Here is a 6,687-nt window from a genome sequence, read left to right on the forward strand (position 1 = left end):
CTCATCCTCTGTCGTCCCCTTCCCCTCCTGCCTTCAATCTTTCCCAGCATCAGGGTCTTTTCAAATGAGTCAGCTCTTCGCATCAGGTGGCCAAAGTATTGGGTCTCAGCTTCAACATCAGTCCTTCCAATGAACACCCAGGACTGATCTCCTTTAGGATGGACTGGTCAGATCTCCTTGCAGTCCAAGGGACTCTCAAGAGTCTTCTCCAACACCACAGCTCAAAAGCATCAATTCTTCGGCACTCAGCTTTCTTTACAGTCCAACTCTCACATCCATACATGACCACTGGAAAAACCATAGCCTTGACTAGATGGACCTTTGTTGGCAAAGTAATGTCTCTGCTTTTTAATATGCTGTATAGGTTGGTCATAACTTTCCTTCCAAGGAGCAAGCGTCTTTTTATTTCATGGCTACAATCACCATCTGCAGTGATTTTGGCGCCTCCCCAAATAAAGTCTGCTACTGTTTCCACATCTGTTTGCCATGAAGTGATGGGACCAGGTGCCATGATCTTAGTTTTCTGAATGTTGAGTTTTAAGCCAACTTTTTCACTCTCCTCTTTCGCTTTCATCAAGAGTGAAAAAGTTCTTAGTTCTTTAGTTCTTCTTCACTTTTCTGCCATAAGGGTGGTGTCATCTGCATATCTGAGATTATTGATATTTCGCCCAGCAACCTTGACTCCAGCTTGTGCTTCATCCAGCCCAGCGTTTCTCATGATGTACTCTGCATAGAAGTTAAATAAGCAGGGTGACAATATACAGCCTTGACGTACTCCTTTTTCTATTTGGAACCAGTCTGTTGTTCCATGACCAGTTCTAACTGTTGCTTCCTGACCTGCATACAGATTTCTCAAGAGGCAGGTCAGGTGGTCTGGTATTCCCATCTCTTGAAGAATGTTCCACAGTTTATTGTGATCCACACAGTCAAAGGTTTTGGCATAGTCAATAAAGCAGAAATTGATGTTTTTCTGGAACTCTCTTGCTTTTTCGATGATCCAGCGAATGTTGGCAATTTGATCTCTGGTTTCTCTGCCTTTTCTAAAACCAGCATGAACGTCTGGAAGTTCACGGTTCACGTATTGTTGAAGCCTGGCTTGGAGAATTTTGAACATTACTTTGCTAGTGTGTGAGATGAGTGCAATTATGTGGTAGTTTGAGCGTTCTTTGGCATTGCCTTTCTTTGGGATTGGAATGAAAACTGAGCTTTTCCAGTCCTGTGGCCACTGCTGAGTTTTCCAAATTTGCTGGCATATTGAGTGCAGCACTTTCACAGCATCATCTTTTATGATTTGAAATAGCTCCACTGGAATTCCATCACCTTCACTAGCTTTGTTCATAGTGATGCTTCCTAAGGCCCACTTGACTTCACATTCCAGGATGTCTGGCTCTAGGTGAGTGATCACACCATCGTGATTATCTGGGTCACGAAGATCTTTTTGGTACAGTTCTGCGTATTCTTGCCACCTCTTCTTAATATCTCCTGCTTCTGTTAGATCCATACCATTTCTGTCCTTTATTGAGCCCATCTTTGCATGAAATGTTCCCTTGGTATCTCTACTTTTCTTGAAGAGATCTCTAGTCTTTCCCATTCTGTTGTTTTCCTCTATTTCTTTGCAGTGATCCCTGAGGAAGGCTTTCTTATCTCTCCTTGCTATTCTTTGGAACTCTGCATTCAGATGGGTATATCTTTACTTTTCTCCTTTGCTTTTCGCTTCTCTTCTTTTCACAGCTATTTGTGAGGCCTCCTCAGACAGCCATTTTGCTTTTTTGCATTTCTTTTTCTTGGGGATGGTCTTGCTCCCTGTCTCCTGTACAATGTCATGAACCTCTGTCCATAGTTCATTTTTCATAGTTACATTTTAAAAAGAAGTATTTAAATTTTAATCAGACTTTTTTGTTTTAGTCCTTTGTAAGTAGCAGCTTTTGCTTATTTCCACTCTAGGCACTGTTTCTTCACATAGTTTTTCAAATTAGAAACTAGAGACTTCAGTTCATTTAGCAAATGAAATTAGGCCTTTTTAGAACTGTTCTGATAAACATGGGTGCAGGTGGGGTTAATAGGTGTAAAATCACATTGGAGGTCTGTTTGATGTGTCCAGATGAAAGTCAGAGGAACACACTGCTCCAAGGGGCATGGCAGCCCTGGTGAGACCTCCCCTTAGATGGTGGGCACAGGGGGTGGTACCTACTAGTAAGGCCTGCTGGATTCTCCTAGACCAACGTTCTGGTACCTAGAACAGTAGTCCCATGAGGGCGAATAAGTTTGGGAAATTGGGTCTTCACTTCTTGGAGAGTCAGAAAGCCTTTTAGAATACTAAAAGCTCTAAGGAGTCCTTTAGGAAAAAAGATTGCTTAATCCACCACTTCTAACCTCTCTGACTGCTGACACACCCTCTTTTGAGAGCCATAATGTTGATTTTATAATTACTTTGTATTTCACAGATGCAATCTAGTGATAAACAAATATCCTAATATTGGGTAATTTTCCAGGGATGGGATTATTAGGAGAGAATCATTAACAGTTGTAAGATTTCATATTGATTGTCAGTACAAAGCACTGCACTTACTGGAATACACCATGTTACCATGAAGGGAGTCCATGAAGTTGAGTTCATTTGGAATAATTTTACAGTAAGGGCATTATATAATGAAAAATGAAACAGGAACAGTAGTTTCTAGCAGCTGCGCAAGGTTAGGTGGCAAGCACTGGTGTCGGGGGGTTCCTGGGACATCAGACTTGATTTCAGGATTCTCATATGTTTTGAATACACCATCATCTGATAGGAAACCCTCTCTAGTCAAGGTCACCTTCCGTATTGCCAAATCCAGTGCCCGGTGTGCAGTCCACGTGGGACCTTGTGGCAGCGCTGCTTACTTCCTCCTCGGGACGCTCTTCACATGCCTTCCCGGAAACCACATTCTCTCCTGAAATTCCTCCTGCTTCTGTGGCTTCTCTTACTTGCTCTGCTGGATCCTGTTCTTTTTTTTTCCCCAAACCTCTCCATGTTACAGAATCCCAGGGCTCAACCTTTGAGCTCTACATTCCTCCCTGGAAGATCTCATTCTGTCCCATGGCTTTAAACAATCCATATATATATATATATATGACCTATATATATATATATGGGTCCTATATATATATCCTATATATATATTGTATATAGCAAATATATATATATATGATATATATATCCTATATATATATAAACATAGCATATATATATATATATATATAATCCTATATATACCTGAAGGTATAATTTTATACCTGAAGGTATAAATTTCACGATCACCTATATAGGTGACCGTGAAATTTATACCTTCAGGCTTGACTTTTAAGCTCTCGATTTGATATGTATCAGCATTCTTGACATCCAAGATCGCATCGTAAAAGAACTATCCTGAGACAACTGTTGAGCAACCCCCTTGTCTTCCAGTGTTAAATGGCGTCATCACATGCCCATTACACAAGTCAGATGCCTCGGGGTTATCCTTGATTCCCATCTTTCTTTCATGCCCCCAACCTGATTTATCAGCATATTTTGACTTTGACTTTCAAAATACACTTTAACCCAATCACTTTCACCACTTCTGATGCTACCAACATTGTCCAAACCATCACCGCCTGACTTACGTAGTTGACTGCAGCTGTACCGTTTCTGGTGTCCCCAGTTTTATCCTTGTTCCAGTCTCTTCACACAGCCACCAGAGTATCACATTTAAACATGTAAATCAGATCATGAAACTTGCCTGCCTGGAACTCGCCCAATAACAGTCACGTGACAAAAAAAACCCCACATTCCTACCATGGCTTATATGATCTAGCCCCCAACTCCCACCCTGACTTACTTCCTGCCACTCTTCCGCCTTCCTCACCGCACTCAGCCACACTGGCCTGCTTGCTGGCCCTCAGATTCTTCAAGCATACTCAGTCTAAGGGTCCAAGGCCTTTGCACACGCTGTGTGCCCTGCCTGACAGGATCTTCCCCGGGTGCTTGATCGTGTCTTTCTTTTTGGTTTCTTCATAAATGCCACCTCTTTAAAAAGGCTATCTGGAGCCTCTCTTGACATGCCCTCTTCCCATCCCCCTTTCCTACTTTATTTTTCTCTGTGGCACTCGGTTGTCACTCATCCCGTGGCATGTTATTTCTCTGTGTACTGTCTTTGCAAGGCAGGGACTTCTCATTCTTTGCTGTATCTGCACCTAGATCAGTGCCTTAAACCTAGTAGGTGACCAGCAAATCTTTTTAAAATGAATGAATGAATGATCTAAAAGACTTTAGTCACTGTGTCTTCCTTTTGCGAATCTGGTGTACTGATGGGTTCGATTCCAAGTAGCAGAAGGAAATGTAGGAACAGGATGATTCCACAGCACTCTGAAATGTCAAAACCCACCAAAGAAGATCAGGAAGAAAGCCCTGCTTTCTCTGTACCTGACAACGGAAGTGTGGTATAAAAGCCTTTGGTCTCTCCTTATTCTGAGTCTGTGTAAGAGGGAAGAGTGGTTTTCAGTCCCCGCTCTGAGAATTTTACTTCTAAACTATCAGCCACATGTATGGCTGAGAGAGACCCACGTCATGAGAGAGACCCGTCTTCAAGGAGCATTGGATCGTTTGTTTCTGTGTGCGTGCTCAGTCATGTCCAACTCTTTGTGACCCCGTCCACTGGAGCCCACCAGGCTCCTCTGTCTATGGATTCTCCAGGCAAGAATACTGGAGTGGGTTGCCATTTTCTCCTCCAGGGGATCTTCCCAACCCAGGGATTGAACTTACGTCTCCTGTGGCTCCTGCGTTGGCAGGCAGATTCTTTACCACCAAGCCACTTGAGAAGCCCCCATTTGCCTTTGAGTGTATATAAAAGGATCGATTGTCCATAATGGACAACAGGCTTATTAAATTTAAAATATTTTATTTTAGGAAAGATACTTAGATTGGTTTCAATCTTGTTTTTTATATTCACAAATTTAATCATGATCACCTTAGATATAACCATTGATTCTTCTAAATCTGTATGAAAAGGATGTTTTCTTGGAAAAACACAAGGAAAATATAGCTGCTTTCTTCTTCCCCAGGTCAGTCACTCAGTAAGGTTAGATTGCACATACATAAATTTGGCTGTCATAAAATAAGTATTTATGGACATAGTTAAAACTATACCCCTAGGCCACCAGCTTTCAAAAGATTTTGAACCTTTTGATTTACAGTAAATACATACCAAACATATGAACAGTTTCTAAGCTGCTAATGAGGGGGTTTTCAAAATAAAAATGGCTCACCATTTTTAAGCAAATTTCTATGTCAGGCATATAATTGCTTTACACAAATTTACTTAATTCTTTCGGAATTCCTTTGAGGTAGGGTAGTGTTCTTTTAGAAATATCACTTAACAGGTACAGAAAGCAAGGCTGGAAGGGCCTCAGTGATCTGTGCAGGGCCACACATCCACAAGTTGAGGCCAGGGCTTGAACCAGGATTCTCTGTCTAGCCAGGTTCTCATCACCACGCTGAGGGCAGATGGAGCTGGCTTACATGACCACGCTCATGGTTCCAGGATAAGCCTTTTAGTGTGGGGCAGGTAAATGCTCCACCTGGACAGGTTATTGAGAGCCATGACCCACTTATTCTGCATATTTATATGCATACATTTGTATTTACACAGAGGAAGTGCAGGTAAACTAACAGAGAGCCCCTGTGGCGGCCGTTTCACTGCTTCCAGAAGTCTGCGCACTCCGAGCTCCTCCAGGGTGCTGAGTTTGCATCCTCTGTCTGTGACTGCAGGACTTGATCTGGAAAAGAGTTGGTACTCCTTGACTGAACTGCTTTCACTATACTGCACAGCTCAAGGTGTTCAGTCGTCCAGGTTTTGTTCAAGAAAAGAACTCTGACGTGGTATGGTTTTTTTTCCCCTATGGAAGATGTACAGTTTAAATTAGATATTTTTTGAGAAATTCTTAATACTGTTTCTATGCCTTTTCTAAGCTATTCAATGTCAGTAAGAAAAGCAGAAGCTCCATCCCATTCTCTCAGACAGCTTCTGGACCAATTAGCATTGGTGATTAGCAGTGGTATGCTGGTAAATATTTATCAGATGATTCTCCAAGGAGACAATAAAGTCATGATTTTGTAGCTTTTGCCAATTTCTCACCATAAATACTCTCACCATGGCTGATCTCAAGCCACTAACCTGTTATCACTGAAAGTGGAATTGGAAAGATATACACCGAAGGATACCTTTATATAGTATTTCTACCCTGCAGGTACAATAAATAAGCCTCAAGAGCATAGGTATAAAACAATTAGGAAATGATGTCTTTTGAGTGAAAGTGTTAGTTGCTCAGTTATGTCTGACTCTTTGCAACCCCATGGATTGTAGCCTGCCAAGCTCCTCTGTCCATGGAATTCTCCAGGCAAGAATGCTGGAGTGGGTTGCCATTCCACTCTCCAGGGATCCTTCTGACCCAGGGATTGAACTCGAGCCTCTTGCATTGCAGGCAGATCCTTTACCACATGAGTGCGTGCGTGCTAAGTCACTGCAGTTGTGTCCAACTCTGTGCGACGCTATGGACTGTAGCCTGCCAGGCTCCTCTGTCCATGAGATTCTCCAGGCAAGAATACCGGAGTGGCTTGCCATTTCCTTCTCCATTACCATCTGAGTAGTTATAAATTACATTAAAAAACAAAGGCAA

The sequence above is a fragment of the Bubalus bubalis genome, chromosome 5, assembly GCF_019923935.1.
Source record: "Bubalus bubalis isolate 160015118507 breed Murrah chromosome 5, NDDB_SH_1, whole genome shotgun sequence".
Taxonomy (NCBI): domain Eukaryota; kingdom Metazoa; phylum Chordata; class Mammalia; order Artiodactyla; family Bovidae; genus Bubalus; species Bubalus bubalis.